A 21,597-nucleotide genomic window follows, 5' to 3' on the forward strand; every position below is an offset into this window, starting at 1 on the left:
GGCTTAGGGACCCTGTGCCTTTGCAGGCCCAGTCCAAGGTCCTGCCACACTAAGCAGATGGCTAGCCACTGTCAATCTGTCCGCTCGGCTCACATCATGCCAGCCCTGGCCCATCACTGTGCCCTGGGATCTTGGGCACCAAGGGCAAGACCTCAGTCATCTTGCTGAACCCCCGTCTGAGAGGGGGCTCCCTCGGGACCCAGGTGCAGCTTGCTCGGCCCCTCCTGCCCTAAGCATTTGTCTCCACGATGCACTTGAGGAACATGGTGTCGTCCTTCACGTAGGCATGCTTGGGCGACTGCAGCTTGTTGAAGGGAAAGAAGAGTGGGCAGCTGCTGGCCACATTGGTTTCACTCTGGGGCCGGACTTGGCAGTGTAGACAGCCGGGGAGAAGAGGCTGACGGTCCTGCCACAGGCTGACTCATGGCACCGCCTGGTGGCACTGGTAACCTTCCATAGGAAGGTGCCATTGTAGGAGGCCTCTTCCGTGAGGCGGGAGCTCTGCTCCAGCTTGCCCAGGGCCTGGTCTTTCTGGGCCAGGGTCTGCTGCAGCTCCACCACCCTCCGTTCCAAGCTCAGGATGTAGTCAAGCCGGCTCTGGTGGACGGAGGCGGCCAGGGCCAGGTGGGAGGCCTCCACCTCCTTGTTGAGGACAGCGCCAATGTTCTCAAACATGCACAGCTTCCCCTCCAGCTCAGTCAGGAGCTTCTCCTTCGTGAAGTGCTGCAGGGCCAGCTCCTTCTGGCTCTGGGAGCAGGGGACCCGGTAGCAGTCCACCTCTAGGTCCCCAGCCGCCTCCACAGGCCCCTGCAGCTGCAGGTCTGACAGATTCCACTCCAGGGCCATGAGCCTAGACCCTAGGCCAGAGCCCAGCTGGGTTTCACGAGACCCAACAGGAGGTTCAGGTGTGTGGCCTGGGCGGTGACCTCATGCTCCTGCATGAACTTTGGGCTCCCCTTGAATGAGCAGCCAACTCCGGCAAAGGGGCACCCACTCCAGCCTCGGCCACCTCGGGCTGATCCTGCTTCTGAGACAGAAGGCTTCCTGGCCTCTTGGATGGGGAGTCGCCCCCTTTGCATTTGGGACAGATCCGATCCTCGCCATTCCTCACGTTCTCGGAGAGACAGACGGTGCAGCAGAGGGGTCTGGGCTCTGGTGGGTCCTGGCAGACAGTGGGGGGCACCCAAAGGGGAACTCGTTCTCATCGGGGGCCCTTGTTCAAGCTCCTCTGGGGAGGGGACCAGCCGCACGGAGTCTGTGCTGGGAGAATGGGTGAGTTCTGGTCAGGCCACCCTCCCTGATGAGCAGGAATCTGATGATTTTACCTTCTAGCTGGCTTGTGTGGTTCAATGTCACAGCAGGGATGAGACAGGAATTACCCTTTGTGGTGAAAAAAATCCCCTGGATGGTGACTGCCGGCTCTAGGAGTGGCCAGTCATTCTTTTGAGCAAGAGGGAGGAGGAGAGCAAGTCAGAGAGAAAAAGGAACCGTGTCACGGACTTTCAGGAGCCACAGTTAGAGTTTCCCCTGTCAGAGGACCTCAGGCTGACGCTGGCTTCCTCCACCTCCTGCCCGGGAGACAGGGGCAGAGAGACCCCCAGTGGGTGACTTGTCTATGTTCCCTGCAACCTCGGAGCAGCCTAGGATTCTCGCTGTGGGTGTTCACCGTCCCAGTGGAAATCCCCAGGGTTCTGGTCAGGTCCAAAAATGCAAGTTCCATGCATATTATTTCTGCCCAGAGTATCTTAGGTAAAAGTCACTTTCGCACGGCGGGTCTCGGTTACCCCATCTTGGCGCTGCCACCGCCTCCCAGCAGCCCCGCGGGAGCTTCCGGTGGCACAAGGACCCTTGGTGGCATCTTTACATTTTATCTTAATTTTCTCTATGTCTACCTGAGGCCCGGGGCTGTATATCACTTCTCTAATACACTACTAATAATATAATAGAACTCAAGGAATGTTCAATAATGAATCAATAATATAGTGATCTCAATGGGCATATACAATGCGTATCTTTTGTATCCATCATTTTAAGCTGCGTTTAAAATCTTTATTTATATACTGTAAAGTTAAGTAAAATGAATTAGAGCCAGTGAAGATAATTATTAGAGCCAGTGAAGACAGTGAATATAATTATTCACAGGGGAGAAATTCTTTGAAAATTGATCAGTTACTTCCAAATATATTGTCTTACTTTTGAAAAAATGAAACTGAATTTGTTCTGTATTGTAAGGAAAGATGTCAAACCATCGACCCGCTTAATCAAAGTGGACTGAATTTCATCAAACTATTTTCCGGGGCTTCCCTAGTGGCGCAGTGGTTGAGAGTCCGCCTGCCGATGCAGGGGACGCTGGTTCGTGCCCCAGTCTGGGAGGATCCCACATGCCGCGGAGCGGCTGGGCCCGTGAACCATGGCCGCTGAGCCTGCGCGTCCGGAGCCTGTGCTCCACAGCGGGTGAGGCCACAGCAGTGGGAGGCCCGCGTACCGAAAAAAAACCACTATTTTCCGACAAATGAAGTATTTATAATCATGGGCTTTTTTTGGACTAATTTTCTTTAAAGATTTTTTAATATATTAGGTCACCCTTAACCTTTGATGAAACAACCGCCCCACTATGTAATATGATTTAGATGTATCATAAAAATTTCCCTATCCCTAGAATACCTTTTTCATTCAGTTCACTGAAGGCCCAAAATCCAATCTGAGATATATTCCTTTGATGAAAGATTACTTTCATCTTTCAAAATGGAAATCTTTTGGAATATGACATATGTTATCAAATAGTCAACAGATTTACAGATCTACTCTATACAAATGCTTTGAAGATTAAATTTATTGGGCTCTTTCCATGGGTTTTCTGGTTATTGGGGTCTTAAGAAAGAAAAATTAAAGACCATATTGAGTGAAAGGGATTGGGAAAGGGAAGACTGAAGACAGAAGAATTTTCTTATCCTACATATTTGCTCATAGCTGTCATTCTTTGTAGCCCTACTGGCCAAGTACTGTATTGATGTAAGGTCCAGAGCATGTTGTTTAACCCTCAAAACCCTCTAAAACCAATAGATAGTTTTATATAAGTTAACAAATATTTATTAAAGCCCTACTGTGTGTCAGTAGGTGCATCTTGATCCTAGGTGCTTGGGATACAGCAGTGAAGCAAACAGATAAAACTCCCTGCCCTATTTAAGCTTATCTTCTACCAGGAGAAGTTAAGTAATAAACAGTAATCATAATAAGTAAGCAAATTATATAGTTTTTTTTAGAGTGATGGTTACTATTGGAAAATCGAGCAGCTTAAGGGGAAGATTAAGAGTGCCAGAGGTGAGGCAGGTTGCGATTTTAAATGAGATGATCAGGGTAAGCCACACTGAGTCTGTAATACAACAATCCTCAAAGGTTTAAGGGTAAAGGTTGTTGGCCATGAGAATATCTGAAGAAAAGACTATTCCTAGTGAAGTGAACAACCAGTTCCAAGGCACTAAGATGGGGACATGTTTGGCATGTTCAAGTAGAACAGAGAGGCTAGTGTGCTTGGAAATGAGAGAGCAAGAAGGAAAGGAGAGAAAGCAGTGAGGTCAGAGAGATACTGGGGTGAGGGATGAAAGAGGTGGCCTTGTAGGAGTTGGCTTTTACTTTGAGTGAGATGTGAAGCCGTTGGAAGGTGTTAAGCAGAGGACTGACATGATTTGACTCATAGACAATTCTAACTGTATTAAGAAAAAACTGTAGGGAAGCAAAGTTAGTAGCAGAGAGTCCAGTTAGAAAACTATGGCAATAATCTAGGTGAAGATGTTGCGTTTGGGACTGGGGGAAGACCACAGGAAATAGGAAGAAATGATCAGATATATTTTGAAAGTAGAGCCAACAGGATTGGCTGATGGATCAGATGTGGGATATGAGAGAAAGAGCAAGAAAAAGGTTGACTCCAAAAATGTAGGCCTGGGATCATTATCAAGTGATAGGGGGAAGACTGCAGGTGGAGGAGCTGAAGGAGAGAAGACCAGAAGTTCCATTTTGGACATGTGAAGTTTGAGATCCCCATTAGCCACCCAAATGGAGGTTTTCAGTAGGCAATTTGATACGCAACTCTAAAGTTCAGAAGAGAGGTCTGGGCTAAAGACATAAACTTGGGAGACTTATGGCATATACATAGAGTTTAAATCCACAAGACTGGTTGAGATCACTAAGGGAGGGAATGCATATGGAGAAGAAGAAAAAAAACTAAACTCTGTGGCACTTCAACATTGAAAGTTCAGGCAGAAAAGGACAAACCAGTAGGAGGAAACCAAGAAGCAGCAACCAGTGGCATGGGAGGAAAACCAGGTGAGCATGGTGTCCTCCAAGCCAAGAGAAAAAAGTGTATCGAGAAGGAAGGAGGTCTTAACTCTGCCAAGTGCAGCTGACATGTTAAGTAAAATGTGTCCTGAGAACTGACCATACATGCATTTAGCAGCATGAATGTTACTGGTGACCAGAGCAAGGATGGATGGCATGATGGGGGCAAAATCTTGATGGGAAGGGGTTTAGGAGGTAGAAACAGAGAGTGAGCAACAACGACTATTCCAAAGAAGCAGATACAAGTATTACATCTGTTTTACAAAGGCTCCAAGGGGGTTTGTACTTGCCCAAGTGCACATACCAGTATCCAGTACAGCTAGGACCTAAAAGCAGATTTGCTTGAATTGAGAATCTATCCTATACAGTCTGGGATCTGCCCTGTTCACAGATACAATAATTTAGTGAACAGAGAAACATGAACTAAAAATAACCATTGATCTCTCATCTTCTGTGTTTTTCTACCAAAAATTCAGACTAGTGTTCTTATGGTCTTCCACAGCATAAAATCCCCTCTCATTTTCTAGTTCCTTCTTCGGTGTGGTCTTGTTGTTACCTCACTTGTGTAAGCATTATCCTCACTCATCTGACACTCTTCTCTTAAAAAAACAAAAAAACACTTCTCTGGTTTACCTTTATGTCCAATTATCACATTCAACTGTTTCCAGATCTCTGAATCTATATGTTATTTCCCATTTACCTAGGAATCAATGTCCTTCAGTCCATTTCATCTCCCAGTAGATTCTGTCTGTAAGATCTATAATAAAACCACTACTGATTCTGACTGAGAGGTTAACATGCCTCATAGAGTCAGAAAATAGAGTGAAGCATCTTTGTGTTCATGTATTGGTATATGGTTGAGGGTGGAGGAAGTGGCAGACAAGGAACAAACAAAGCTGGAGATAAAACTCCAGAGTAACCTAAATTTCTAGTAACATCCCTAGCAGTGTTGGCAGAAAACGAATCCAAGGGTGGAAAAAAGCAATATGGTCCATAGCATGACAAAGAGAGGAATTGGAAAATAGAGTTTCATACCAAAAAGCTGGCAGAACACACGAAGTGGGGGAGGGAGGGAGTCATAACCATAGACTTGGGCCAGTCAGATGGCAGGGAAGATAGTGAGAATGAGCCCAGGAGCACAGATGACTTGGCATGAAGTGCCCTGCTTTTACTTCTCTCCTCATGGCCCGTCTTCAAGTGCCTTATTTGTTCTACTAAGTATTACCAAAACTCCTCCTTACACTGGAAATAGTCATAGTGACAAGCTCAGTATAAACAGAACCTCTATTCTACAATGCACTCTGTTCTGGGTCACTGGAAACACTGATTTCTTCACAGGTGCTACTAACCTTTATTAATATGACAGTCCTAGTCATGATATACATCTTTGCAACAAGCTGGTCTGTTCATGAGGGATTTATATGTTTTTTCAGCCTGTTTTTGTGTACACTGATCTTTTCTATGTGTATTGCCAGCCTTATCTCAATGAAAGCCCATGACTCACGATCTGTGTCTCTGAGTCATGCTCTGAAATTAGGTGAGTTAGCCTTAATTTGGTTCTTTCCACTTATCAGTGTAAGCCTTGTGTCCCGGAGAACTTTGTTTTGTTTTCCTTCCTAGCACTTGGAACTCCCTCAATTGGTAGTTGATAACTTCCACAAGTATGCATTTTACATGAAGGAGTGAAAGTTGGCTCAATGACAGGCATGAAGAATAAAGCAAATTGGCACTGAATAGAAACTGTGTTGTGAAAGACATTAATATTGAGGAAAGCAGAGATTTTGTAGATAAAGTTTCTTGTTTGCTTCATTGTAAACCAATTGACTTCACTCTCTAACTGTAGGTCACAAAGGAAGATGACAACCCTGGAGAACTTGATAGATATGGGAGGGGGAGATGAGAGGGAGACGTCTTGTCCATTCATGTATCTGAGATTAAATTATTGTACCAGAAAAGGAAGAGTGGATTAAATAAGAGAGTAACATGCAAGCACCAAGTATTTCTATCATAGCCTGATGCCCCAGAAGAAAAATAGTCTGAACTTGTAAACTTCATTTTATATCCTGACATTGTCTGTTATTTAAAAAGCCTTATGAACTAATAGCATCTGAGAACCTGAGAAATGTGCCTGGAACTGAACTATCTGGTCAGGAAACACATAGACAATGGTCTGAGTAATTCATTTATATGTTAGAACAGATAGGAGAACTTATTTAACTGTCAAAGTGTTTAGAAGGAGAATCTTGAAAGTGTACCTAACATTTTTCTTTTCTTTTTTGCTCTACTATTTAAACTTCACTAATTTACTGTAGTCATTTTTTCAGCAAAGAAAGCTTAATTGTTTGCTAACTTTTCACATGGATTTTCAGACTTTTAAGTAGAGAATTCTTTACATCCTAGGAATTTTGCAGACTCATTCATAATAGTTTTAAACATGTTTAACACTTTATTACTCATTCTCAATGGTAATACAAAATTAATTTTTATTTGATGTTGTAACATATTATGTTTCTTTTCCAAAAAACTCATCTACTTTTTGTCTATAACAAGATATTAATAAAATGAGAAGGCCAAGTGTTATTTAGCATCCAGGATAAAGCCAGTCTGTGGTTCCATACTTTTTATATATTACAGACATGACTAATTCAGAAGTAGATTGTTCTTGAATAGGCATATATTATGTTCCATTTTAACAAAAATAGATCTTTGTTCCTTCTTCCCTTTACTTTTCCTCTGAAAAATATTCATGGAGTCTCAGCTATTGTCCAGGCACTGTGATAGATAGAGCTGTAAACAAGGAAAACAGACATATTTCTTGCTCTCACGGACCTTACATCTAGGGGGATGGCCAGTTACTGAAGAAATCCTTATACAGTCCCAGTGGTCAGCACTATATAGACAAGTATAAGGAAATATATATTAATCTGTGCGTCATGCTTCCCTGGGGAAAGGAACTAAAGTACAAGAAACATTAAGCTAGATGTAAGGGAGGAGATTTGGGAGGCAGGTACATTCCAGGCTGGAGCTTGATACAGTGGTCAGGATCGGATAATGAACAAGCATGATTTTTCAATCTTTCCCCTGAACCCAAACCTGGAGATGCCACAAAGGTAAAAAAGAATTTTGAGGGATCCCAGAATCTACATCAAAGACTGTGAAAAGTCCTTGGAGACCAGAAGGTGGGTCAGGTCCCACAGAACCTAGAGGAAACCTTTCTAGTTCTATACTTTCCTCTCTTCACCTTTTACTGGCTGGCTCAGTGCCTCCTCTGCCCTACTGGGTTCATGGGAATGGACAGAAAACCTAAGTTCCAGTCAAGCACCTGTAACAGGTGGTAGTTCATCTGGACACCACTGGCCCCAAGTTAGGGAGGAAGAATAGACTAACTGCCTAGTGCAGAAGGACTGAGTGGCTTTCCATCACCAAGTCCCTACTGGGTAAGTGCAAGGAGAGACAGCCCCCAGAAAAAAGCAGTGTTTGGCGCAGGTTGAGGGTGGGCAGGTTACAAAATGCAATACCAGATGCTCTTCTCCTTTTGTGGTCACCCTCCAGCACACATTATCTTTACCAAGAGGTGTATCAGCTCGGATCTGAGTTGTCATCTCTCCCTTCAGGTACACATACATCACCAGCAAGAAAGATGGCAGTTCCACTAATATGAGCACAAAGGAAAAAATAAACAGACATCTGAGGGGTACAAGGGCAAGCTCTATGAAAGAGTCCACCTATCCATGAGAAAGCAAAATTACTGGACCAGATTAAAATACACAAAATATCCCTATCAAGAATAAAGAGAGAATATTTTAAATGTCAAACAGTTTAAAAGATTTCACTAGAGCTATTAAGCAGGAAAAAATTAATATTGAAATAAAGGACTTAATTTCTTAGGGAGATTGAGAAAAAATACCAAAAATTATTTCTGAAAAGTTTGCAAGTGACTCTTCTTATTAATGAGACTCTTAAACAAAAAGAAAGAGATTTTTTCCGATTTGATCATTGACTACATATTAAAAAGTTCCTCAAGCCTTTCTTTAGGACTCATTCTTTAGCAGAAAGAAAACAAACAGATGATTCTCAGCAAAAGAAAATTATTTTTTCATAAATAACACAAATAATGTATAGATATATACTTACTAAATTAAGTTCAACACAGAAGTATGTAGAGGAAAAAGTGAAAGCCTCTCTTCAACATCACTCTCAACAGTTTGCTTTTCTTTTTCTAACATAAGTAGGATAATACCGTGTTATTCTATAACTTGCTTTTATCGTGTAAAATATATTTTTAATATATATAATATATACGTATTTCCATGTCAGTACTTATAACTCATCTCTTCTTTTTTAAATTATTTGTCTTGATTTTCTACTTTATTTTAAAAGTGATCATATATGTTCACTATAAAAAATCAAACAACACACAAATGTATATAAAGCAAAGTCAAAATTCCCTTTCATCTATCAACCCCTTATCCTTTTATCCATTTACATACACACATGAAAAATAATATGAATTTATATATATTATATTATTATTTGTTTGTTTGTTTCCAGTGCTGTGAATTCAAACACTGAAAAGAGAAAAATATGCTTCCATTCAGATGCATAATGAGAAAAGAATACATTCGTTTCCATTCCACACCAGTACATACATGTAAGCTCTTCTGTTACAGTTTGGCTATGAATGGAACCAGGCTATATATATGACTGCCACAGTTTATTTGCTCACTTGATAATATTTCTTGGCAACCATCTCTGGTTAGCATATGGAACTAAATTATTGTATTGATGAATGAGAATTCTAGGTTTTACCACTCCAGCCCAGATAGCATCTAGGTCTTTTAACAGAACTATTTGGAATGCTATTAGATTGAACCTAATTCTAAAGATAAAACCACATGTTTGCTATAACGATTTTTCTGTATAAAAAGGGATAATACACAAACATCTGTCTGGAACAAACAGTAGCAAACTATATAAACAGTATTTGAATTCTCCTTTCATTAAGCTTATGGAGCTTAGTAATATCACAGATGCATTCCATCCTCCAGGCAGCTCTTGGCCTTTCCAAAATTGTACTTGAAAACTGGAATGAATTATGATGAAATATCAAGTAATTATTAGTCTAAATAATTTTCTACAAAAAATTGGAAAGGCATATTTAGGGGGATTTTACAAACACAAAGGAAACAGATAGGGTAAGTTTTTAATTTTAGTAATCACTGCAGTTCAGAAGTAGTCTTCTCCTTTCTTCTTATTGTTTTCAGTGAAATAGTCCTGCTTTTCTTTTATAGGCTATATCTCTGGTTTAGCTTAACTAGGTTAATAATAACTTACTGGTTGGTAGTAAAAAAAAAATTACTATTTTTCTAAAATTTTTACTATTAAACTCATGAAATTTTATAGAGTCACTGGAAAAATCTAGAGATATAAAATTATTTCCATTTGGTTCTTCGAACACAGGTCTGTATTCTTCTTTTTCATATTGGGCATTAGACAAATTAACATTTTTATTAGACTTATTAAACTCATTTTAAAAAATCAAAAATTTTACAGAGAATCTCTTTCAATTACTATTTTTCTTCAGTTACTTTATATTTGAAGCTATGAGAACAAAGAGAAAAAAATGAAATGAAATATAAAATATGAAGACAGAGAAATAAAGAGTTTCATATGCAGTTCAGTGTGAATAGTAACCAGTAAAAGACAAGAAATCTTGCTTCCAACTTACAAATGATTAAATAAACAATAGTTAAGTTAATCAAAGCTTCATGTTGCCATTATTCGAAACAAAATAATTATCCCTCCCTCTTGGTTCCAACTGGTTATTTTTGTGTAGTTTCTGCGGCTAAATCTGGATTCTTGTGGAGAAGGAATATCTTATTCCCTTTAGTCTCCCCACAGTAAGACACACAGGGCACCTTGTTAGTGCTCAACACAGTATTTGAATTAATAAAGCAGGACATTTGTAGTTTTTTCTGAACATTATCTTCAAGTTGGGGCAACAAAATGAACACAATTTTATTTTGCAATGTTTCTCCTTGGGGTAGTAAAAACATGTGTGATTCCTCTAATCTTTTCTGCATATCATGTCCAAGTTGACATAAATTCATTCTCATCCTGCCATTGGAGACACCAATGATGTCTCTGTTTTAGGATCTAAAAAAAAAAAAACCAAAAAAACAAAAAAACCCTGACAGTCGAACTCTAACTTGACTCCTTTATGTCAAGTGTCAAACTTGCCTTTGGAATATTGTATAGCTATAGTAATAACCTACAAAAAACTCACTTTACATTTTATAAGACTTTATGGTATAAAGCATTTTCACGTATATTATTTTATTTAATCTTCATAACAACATTGTAGCATCATTGCTGTTAAACTATATGAAAACCTTGGAAATAAGGTAGAAGGATGATTACATGTGCTTTCATATTGGAAATAAGGTAGAAGGATGATTACATGTGCTTTCAATGTCACACTGGAGCATTGTTTAATAGAGTCACCTAAGACTTATTGAAATCTCTAGAGCAATGAACTTTTCTTTCACATACTCTTTATTATCAATCAGAGTCCAAACTCTATAATGTTACATTTTACCTTGGATTTTGTCTGCTAGAGATGCAAATAATTTATGTCTGGTTGAAATTATAACCAAAGGATATGGTTTCATTGCTCTTTAAGATGTTATCCAAGTTTGTATTTAACTGAGAAATCCAACATTTTTTATTCAGTGCATAGCAATGCTCAGTTCCTCAAATGCCTCTTGTAGCAGTTTACCATCCTGCTTCCTTAATTGAGTAAATAAATAAATCTTTGACACATATTTACTCTTTATTTGTATAATACCCATGTTCTTGAAAAAGTATTCTTTGATATCATCACACTCATTCTCAATTAGCTTCCTTTATATCAATCATGAAGAAAGAAACACAGTGGAGCTATTTTATGCAAAAGTGAAATAGGGACACATTAGAACGGTCCAGCTATAATGATCACTTGAATCAGTTTGTCCAAATTATTTATTCTTAGAAGAGAGCTATTCACAGGTCACAACGTTCTATAAAAACCAAAAATGAAACTATCCAGCATTTGCCTATGGGAAACACACAACCAGTACCAGACTCTACTAAAATGAAAGTTGAGAGTGGAGTCAGGGAGACATGAATAATGCCAACCATACAGAGCTGTCATTTCATTTTTCTCATACAAATTTAAAATGAAACACATGTGATGTGTGGGTACTTCAAGATAAAGGCGAAGGAATGACTAACCATTTATGAAACAGAGACATAAACAAATTGTCATCAAATTAAAAGCAAAAGCCAGCTCTGGTGTGAACAAGCTCACTTCAAGAAGCACCTTTATTCTGTTTTTAGCTGTTGTCTTTTATGCTAACTAGAGAAGTTTGTGTGTGTGTGTGTTTTATTTTTAAGACCCCATAAATTTCTTTTTATCAGTGAGGAAAACCAATCTAAGAAACCCTTCAGCAGAGTCCCCTTGCATCTCTTTGGCCAGAACTGGATTATATGTTCATTCCTAAAACAATATCTGCAATGGATTATCTTCTATCAATTGTGATTCAACATTTGGAGCTGGAGCTTGGAGCCACCACTCCTCAAGGATAGGACTATGCAAAGGAAAGTAGATATCTAAACAAAATTAGAGTTCGACTTGAAAGGAGAAAAAAAGAGAATGGCTGTTGAGTAGGCATCCAATGGCCTCACCTTAAGATAGCCTTTTTTCTTTTTATTTCAGCTGTCAAGTCACTGCTAAGTCACTCAAGGCTGGACCCTTCATCGAAGCTTAGATAATATGAGCTCCTCTCTAGAATCTTTGAACTCAGAACCAGAGAATGAAATTGCTTGATATTATAGTGTCCATAAAAAAAAAAAATCCAACTGGAAAGGTGAAGAGGGGGAGTCTTGGCAACAGCTCATCGGTGGTTGTCCCTCAAGTCCTCATGCAACTCTCCCCTTCCCATGGTTCAACAATATGACACAATAAATGCTTCTTTGTCAAAGCTAGTTTGCCTGAGGCTAATGCCACTTGAACTCAAAGAGGTCTTGAGTAAAAGAGCAGTGCCTCTGGTGATCTTCTCTGCTCCTTTGTAGTACCCATTTCCCCTCTTCACTTAAAACAGTACCCTGTGATGAGAGTTGATTTTCTCACTCCACTCTCAGCTCTGGGGGTGGGCCCTGATTGCTCCTGGCTAATCAGTACTTCTCATTCCTTTGGCCATATTTAAGATTGGCTCAGAGAGAAGCCTATGACTCTTAGCTGATGTGAGTCAGACTCAGGACTTCTGCTCAACTTTGGGAGCAGAAAGATTTCCAGGGTCATGACTTGACCTCTGATCAAGCCAGCCTTAAGCCAGCTCCACTGTCTTGGTTTGAATCTCAGTTCTTCGCTGTGCTTCAGTTTCTGCATCTCTAAAATGGAGATATGCTACTATCTTCAAAGAGTCTTTGTGAGTATTAATGAATTAATTCATGCAAAACAATTAGACCAGTGCCTGACACATACTCAGTGTTCGATAAATGCTACCTATGACTATCATTAATCCCTAGATGGTCAGTGATTGAGTGAATAAATATTCTTTTTCACTTGAGCCAGTTTGTGTTGGAATTTCTGTCTCATGTAACAAAAAATCCTTAACTGTATGGGTCACATAGACAAGACGGAGGGCTATTCTCTTTTCTCCCATCGAAGGCTGTATGCATACGTCCTCCACGTATGCTACCCAGAGGAAGAGCATGGCTCACTAAGAAAGAGGCAGAATACATCCACATGTAATAAATCCATCATGTCTTTCTACATGGAGCTGTAATCTCTCCGCTAGTAACTGTGCCAGAGCTGTGTGCAGCATACTGGACAGAAGTGCCTGGAGGCCCTGTTAAAATACAAGTTACTGGGACCTACCCTTTGGGGTTTTGAATCAGCAAATCTGGGAGGGTGCCCATGAATTTTCACTTTTAACAAGTTCCCAGGTGATGATGATGATGCTGGTCCCCATCTACACTTTAAGAACCACTGTTCTAAACCATGGAATCATACCTGGGGCGTATGAGAGGGACGTAAAGGTACCTATCTCTTCTGGCATTCTGAGTAAACCATAGAGTAGCTTCCTGAAGATGAATGATTGTCTAAACTAGTAGCCCTACATCTATCATGTATCAGATTTGCTCTGTTAGTATTTGGTTAAACCATCTTTATTGGTTCTTCCTATTCCTTTATGTCTCCCCTAAAGCAAATATAAAATCAGTAAGACAAGTGTAACTGCTCTTATAGTCTACTGAGTGAGTAGAGGTCATGAAAGCTATTAAGATAGAGTAAGAAAATGATTGGTTAGAACAAATTATATGCTTGGATGCAGATGTCCCATAACAAAGCCAAAATCAATCACTGTGTATATACTAAAAGAAGAAAGCTATTAACTGTGTTGAATTAAGATTTATTTTCTGGCCCTTGCGAGTGATATTTATTTCCTGGCCAATTACTACAGAAGTATTATTTGCTAAAGTTATACAAACTATTGGGATATTTTAAGGGAGTGCTAGTGAGAAAATTCTTAAAAACTCATAAAAATGAGTAGCAGCTCATAAATCATAAAAAATGTACATAGAGTGTCTCAAACAGATTAATTTGAGATACTTTTGTTACTGAAATATCCTCATATTTTCTAATACTCCCTTTAAGACATGTACATTGAAAATCTTTTGACCCATCGCAAAACTTTCAAAATAGCCAAAGGTGTCAGTTCATACAGATCACACTAAATTAATAAACATCTTCTAATAGTCTTCTCCCAGAACTTTTAAGTAGGAATTATTTTCAGTTTTACTTAATTATTTTTGAATTGCTAGAATACAAGTAACCACTGAAATCAAACCAATGTCTCTATTATCTTCTTTATTTGTTTTTGGTAACCTTAAGATTTTAAAATGTCCAGACAAATTATTTTTAACTGAGTTTAAAGAAAAAGAAAGAAAGGAAAGGAAAAATTTTTTTCCATGCTAAAACCTCAGGAGCCATGCTTTATCCCCACAGAAAATGTTAATGGCTTAGTAAAGTTACCCCAAATTTATGGGTTCATTTAAATATGGAATAAGGTTAAATATAGTGTACAAAAAGCACCACCAGACAAATAACAGAAAATGTATCTTGATGGTATGACCAATATTTATTCACTCAGGTTGAGAGCTGCATAAAACCAAAGTAGAACCTTAAGGAGAAATTTGAATGATTAGGAAAATGGAAAACTAGATGTTGGCATTTCCCCATAATTCTCATTGCCATGTATTGGTTTCTTCTATTCCTATGTAGAAGGGAGAATATCGCACTCTATAAAGTTTCTTTTTCTTACTGAAACCAAAATAAAATTTCAAGCTATATGACAAAGGAATTCAGGGTTTGAGGGAGAGTTGGTTTGTTTTGGTTCATTCCTTCTATATGCATATTGCAAAAAAATTTTTAACCTAAGTGATGTTTTGAAATATTACCTACTTGTAGACTGTCTAAAATAAAAATCAATAGCTTTTTCATATTCCTGTAAAAAAACTGTTAGAAAACTTAAATGAAATGAAAATAGATGTATTGACAGTAATTTCAAATCAACGTCACACACAACAAAGGAAAAGGTGAGGTTGAAGGTGGGGAAGGATCTAGAAAATGCAGGACTTTTCTTTAGGCACATAGAAGCCATGCTAGGTCCTAAGTGGGGCATGACATGGTTTGTATTTTGAAAAGCCCCATCTTGGCTGTTGTATAGAGAATATAGGAGCAAAAGTGGATGGCAAGCCAGCTGTAGTCTAGGAGTAGCGATGGAAATTGGATGTATGTTGGTAAAGTGCTTAGCACAGATTCTTGTGCAGAGTAAGCACTAATTAAAATTATTAATCAAAAGAACCTCATATTTCTATGTTTTATCATTTTCCTCTGAATCACGTCTCTCCTACAATGTGAAATCCAGATATAAAAGTATATTTAAGATCTTCTGTTATTCAAGTTCTCTTTATTTTTCTCAATTCCTCCCAAAAGTCCTCTATTCCATGACTTGGCTATTAAGCAGAGAAAGTAGAAGCCATCATGCAATAAATCCTTCAGCTTTCAAACGTCAAATCTTCAAATTTGCCTTAAATCTGCCTTAAGTCTTTCCTCCTGGTACTTGCTTAAGAGGCATTTCTTCTGCCCAAAGCTAATCATTACCTCAACTCTAGATTTTAGCCCATTCAGCCGTCTTTCTTTAGATGATCACTTCTCTCTCTGGTATCTTTTTTATTTACTGACTCCTTCTCACAGCACTTAAATGTCTTCTGCTTCTCCCATTTACAAAGAATTCCCAACTCTTTCCTCTCTTCACTTCAAGATTTCTGAAGTTTCAAATTTTGTGGTCTCCATTTCCTTACACTTGGGATCTCCATTTCCTTACCCCCCCTCTTTCTTCAACCTCATAGAATTAGATTTTTCCCTCCATTTCTTCACAGGAACATTTTTGCTACTAGAGAAAATGGGTACTTTTCAGTGCTTCTTTCGTTTACCTTCCTGGAAGCCTCTAGCACTGTGGAGCAATCTTCTGTTCTTGAAATGCTCTTTTATTGAATTCTATGAAATTGCTCTTTTCATTTCCTCAAGAGAATTCTGCCTGGTCCCACAGACTATGTTAGGTCCCCTGTTATATGCTTCTGGAAGAGGATTTAACATGGAAGTTTTAGCCGAATCCCTAAAAATATACCAAAGTGAGGTGCCAAGCCAAGATGGAAACTTTTAGAAAAAAAAATATCAAAATCTGTTTTGTGACTCTTCAGGTTCTCACTCATATTAAGAGAAAGAATTTTTGAAGATGACTTCTTGGGAATAGCCGGGCAGTGAGACCAGTGTCCATCAGTGGGGAAGGTCTCTCCATCAATCTCAAACCTAGTGTGAGAGGCTTCAAGGAGACCTTTTAAATGACTCACTATTTGTCGCCTACAGTTAAGGAGGCATAGAAGACTGGTGTCTTACGTACTGTCTAGAAAGTACAAATGGGATAAGAGATGGTCTATATGCTAAGAGATGAGATGAAGGAGAAGAGGCTGCTTTGGTGGCAGCCTGCACTCCCAGAATCTATAAAGACAAAGCCTGTGTAAAGGCCCTCAAATCAGCTGTGAGACATGCACAACAGAAAATAGATGTGGAGTTGACTTAGGTCTTGTCTCACAAGGTCATCTAGAGGCAGGGGTCAGATAGAAGGCCTCAGCGGAGAGAAGCTAAAGGAATCCTGACATACTTAGGGTATGAGGAAGGTGTATGCAACCTGCAAGAGGAGAATATATCATCTCATGCAAGGAAAGCACCAGTGAGAGACCCTACTAAGAGCACACAAAAACATCCTCTATGGAATCAGCTTTAGAGATGGGCCAGACCCAGAAACCAAGAAGTCAGGTTAGGATAGTCTCAGTCAAATAAGAATTTTTCTGTTCCGCTGCCCTCTCCTTCCTTCCTCAGAAGAGTCAGAAGCAAGAATGAGTAAAAGGGTAAGGAGTTGAATGACAAAGAGAAAAGAAAACAAAGACGCTGCTCCCCCTGCAGAGATTCTAAATGGGGGAGGGGAATAGCTTGTACATTGAATGGACTTGGAAACTTTGATTATTACAAGGGACAAGCACTCTGATTTGGAAAGTATTTGCAATTTAAAGTGACCATAAGGGCTTCTCTGGTGGCACAGTGGTTGAGAGTCCTCCTGCCAATGCAGGAGTCATGGGTTCGATCCCTGGTCTGGGAAGATCCCACATGCCACAGAGCAACTGAGCCCGTGCGTCACAACTGCTGAGCCTGCTCTTTAGAGCCCACGGACTGCAACTACTGAGCCCATGTGCCACACCTGCTGAGGCCCACGCTCCTAGAACCCATGCTCTACAACAAGAGAAGCCACCGCAATGAGAAGCCTGCGCACCACAGCGAAGAGTGGCCTCCGCTCGCCGCAGCTAGAGAGGGCCTGCGCGCAGCAGCAAAGACCCAATGCAGCCAAAAATAAATAAATTATTTAATTAAATGAAAAATAAATAAAGTGACCATAAGAGAAAAATGACACTACCAGTGTTTTCATACGAACAGGAGAAGATCACTTTCCACCACATTAAAGGGGTAAGAGGAGACAACCTAAAGGTACATTGTCTGTACATACATTTGTCCTGTGTGCTCAATGTGCCAATTGCACTCCTAGAAACCTGGCACACAAGTTCAGCTTTGTAAATTTCATCACCATTATAAGTATTTATTTGATGTCTGCTTATCTCATGAGAGCTGTCTTGTAGCTCTATCCCTTGACCTAAGCATTCAGCGCATCATTCCTACATTAGTCTTCTAATTTCATACTATTTTCTAGACACGTCATGTCTCATATCTTCTTTCAAATTTTGCTCCTGCTATTGTTCCCATACTGATATCTCTACCTCTTCAAGTCAGGAAGCTAAAAAATATAAATGTTACTTAGCTTTAAGTCTCTCTTAATCCTTCTTAACCCTTCTTTCTCCATGACTTGTTTCTTACAGCTCCATGCCTTGGTGGCCATTACCTTCTCTGAACTACTCTGTATTCTCATTTTCACATTTCACATTTTCATGTGTTGATTTATCTTCCCAACAATATTATAAGGTCTTTTTGAATACAGATCAACTATTATATTATTTTCACAATCTATTGCAGTTAAAAATATTATTTATTTCCTCAAAAAAATATTTTTAGAGTCTACTTTGGGCCAGGCTGTGTGGATTAATAAATGTTTATGGACTTTGAAATGACGTCTGTATGACATCTTGTACGTAAGGTAGAATCAGTCAATTGTTTTCCAAATGTGTATTTTATTTTAAAAGGCACATTTAATTTAATTTAATTTTGTTTTATTTTATTTTATTCCTATGGAAAAGAAGGCCAAATAACATTGTGCTGAATTTAAATTCTGCAGACTTGATTGTTCAGTAGTTTCGCAGCTTCTGTATATTGATTGTACATTTTTCAGACTGTTGTTAGAAAACAATGTTCATTATTTGGAAAGTACATGAAGCAAATTTTTTCTCTTCCCTTTCTAGACCCATTTCTTCATGATTTCTTCCTCTATTTTTTCTTCTCTTGCTGTTCTTTATCTTAGTTAAAAGATTGTTATTTATAACCAACAACAGAAGTTTAAAATAAATAACATCAACAATAAATGTATACAAAAGAATGGTTTGAAGAAAATTTGCTAAAATGTTAACAGTAGTTGTGTGGATATAAATGGCAACTCTGAGCATTTTGGGTTTTTTCCTTCTTGTTTGTTTATTTTATTTATTTATTTATTTTTATTTTGGCTGTGTTGGGTCTTCTTTGCTGTGCGCGGGATTTCTCTAGTTGTGGTGAGCAGGCGTTACTCTTCGTCACAGTGCACAGGCTTCTTATTGCGGTGAGTTCTCTTATTGCAGAGCGTGGGCTCTAGGTGAGCTGGCTTCAGTAGTTGTGGCGCATGGGTTTAGTTGTTCCGTAGCATGTGGGATCTTCCTGGACCAGGGATTGAACCTGTGTCCCCTGCACTGGCAGGCTGATTCTTAACCATTGTGCCACCAGGGAAGACCTGTTTGTTTATTTTTGATAAACGTTCCTTAATGAGCATGTATTCATGTAAAATAAAGATAATCTTTAGGGGTTAATTTTGTAAAATATATCCTGTCCCCTTTCCGTTTATTGTATTCTAAATCTAAATATATCCCAGGCTTCCTTTTATTTTACTGTTATTGTATATGAACATAAGTATAAAGGGAACTGGGAAACATTACTTTAGGGACATAGCTAACTGTATTCTTGGTATTTAAAAAGATTTTTCATGAAACTCTCCAGTAATGCTTTATCCCTTTGAAGAGCAAAACACTGAGCTAAGCCAAACTGTTTTTTAATCAAGCATGGTTAAGAGACAACCTGCTCACAGTGCTAACATCAAAAATGAATATTTCAGTTGCTTAAATTAATGCATTTAAAAATCCTTTTGGAAATCTCAAAAGGTATTTCTACCAGTGACAATACAAAACTACTTTATCTGGGCCATGTTTATAGTTGTTTATTAAGTGTGGTGCACTGTATTATGCTTTCATCTCCATTTCAGAATCCAAGTAAACATTAAATTCTACATACTGTTAAATTAAAAGAACATAAAGCTAGCTGTGTTTCTTGAGAAAATCACAAAGTATTAACATAACATGAGTGATTATTATCTGATGCTCCTTTCCAATGTATTATTAAGTTACATTATTTTAATTGACTTTCAAAGTTTTCTTAGTAAAACTTGTAAAAGCTAGTTTTAGGATAACCACAATTTTTGTTATTTCTCTTACCTCTGAACCATCTTTCTTCCTCTCTTTTTGTTTTGCTTTGTTTTTCTCTTTTATGGTTTTTTTTTTTTTTTTTTTTTTGGTCTGTGCTAAATTTCTATGTCTTTGAAGTCACTACCTGCTTTGAAGTTTAGCCTGGGAAAGCATTTTGTTTTGTAAGTCAAGAAATAATCTGAGAGAGATAATCATAATTATATGTGATGGTGTGAAGGATTTTTCATTCTACCATAAATACTTCATGCATGTAAGTCTTACCATTCACAGTTTTTTTGTTCTTTTTATCTCAGTATGAAGTATATACTACAATGCCTGCCTCCTTTCTCTCATGAAATTCTTCCCAGTGAGGAGAAAAGCATGCAATATATCGAAATTCTAAACACACACTAGAATTAAGAGCTGAAAAGCAAAGTTATAGAAGTTAAAACAAGTTGGGCTAACAAAATTGCAATGAAAACTGTAAAGAAGTATTAATGAAATTGTTTAAAAGCATTCCTTGAAACATTCAAGAAGTTTCATTTTCACTAATTACAGTAAAAAAGTAAAAAGATTATTAGTACAAGAGATGATCTTTAAAATTTTTAGTTTTCACCGTTTCCTATAATGATCTAAATAATAATAATAGTAAGTCTAATGTACTAAAATCCTTAACTACCTTACACTAATACAAGTTATCTATGCATTTTAACATTCATTAATTCAACAAATATCTCCCAAATGCCTACTATATTTGAGGTAAGTGAGCTAAGCATTGGGGATACAGTAATGAACAAGATGCAGTCCCTACACTTAGTGAAGATTCAGAAAGACAAGGAAACAGGTAATTTCAATATAATATAGTAAATGTTACGATGGTATTAAAGTTACATAAAAATAGAATCTATCCTAGTTTTAAAGTTTTGAGCAAAGTTTCCAGGAGAAAGTGAAAATCAAGTTAAGACCACCTCTCTGTGAAAAAAGCATTTACTTAGTCGTGAGCAACAACCATATATGGAGACAATAATTATTTGGTCAACAAATAGGTGAAATACTTAAACGTAATATATCCTTTATGGTAAGAAAAAGGAGACTAAGAAAAAGATGACATAAAGAGAGAATTAAAAAACAAAGATGAAGAAGAAAGTAAGTATTTAAAATTGGGTGGTTAGGACTTCCCTGGTGGTGCAGTGGTTAAGAATCTACATTCTAATGCAGGGGACATGGGTACAATCCCTGGTCCGGGAAGATCCCACATGCCACGGAGCAACTAAGCCCGTGCACCACAACTACTGATCCTGCGCTCTAGAGATCACAAGCCACAATTACTGAGCCCACATGACACAACTACTGAAACCCACGTGCCTAGAGCCCATGCTTAGCAACAAGAGAAGCCATAGCAATGAGAAGCCCGAGCAGACACCCCTTCCTCACAAAGACGCCCACACTCTTCTTCTCCGAGTGAGTAACTTTCACTTCCACCCTAAATAAACTGCTTCTTTGTGTGCTCTCCCACACATACTGTCTTCTAGTAAACTCTGTGCCTGCCATACAAAAAAAAAAAAAAAAAGCCCGAGCACCAAAACAGAGTAGCCCCTGCTCGTCACAACTAGAGAAAGACCATGCACAGCAATGAAAACCAAACACAGCCAAAAAAATACATTTATAAAAAATAAATAAATAAATAAATAAAATTGGGTGGTTAAGTAAACTCCTCTTATTTCTTGTCTTAAAAATACCCTCCAAAACGCAAAAAATGAAAAGAAACAGAAGCACAGTCTCTCTTTCATATAAGTAGGAGACAGCAGACATCCATAATCCCATCCACAATAGGTTATAAACTTAGAAAGCAGATAAAGAAATGGAATATGCCTTAGCAGCAGGGAGAGAGTTCAAAGCCAAGTGCTTAGGACAAAGAATCCTGATGCAATCCTGATGCAGTTTTTATTCAGA

General features: G+C 38.6%; 1 pseudogene; it reads right to left on the minus strand.

Annotated features, from left to right (window-relative positions):
• Window positions 1–276: 276 nt before the first annotated feature.
• On the minus strand, window positions 277–1,858 carry LOC116763288 (annotated as a pseudogene).
• Between the last annotated feature and the right edge of the window lie 19,739 nt (window positions 1,859–21,597).

The sequence above is a fragment of the Phocoena sinus genome, chromosome 12, assembly GCF_008692025.1.
Source record: "Phocoena sinus isolate mPhoSin1 chromosome 12, mPhoSin1.pri, whole genome shotgun sequence".
Lineage (NCBI taxonomy): Eukaryota > Metazoa > Chordata > Mammalia > Artiodactyla > Phocoenidae > Phocoena > Phocoena sinus.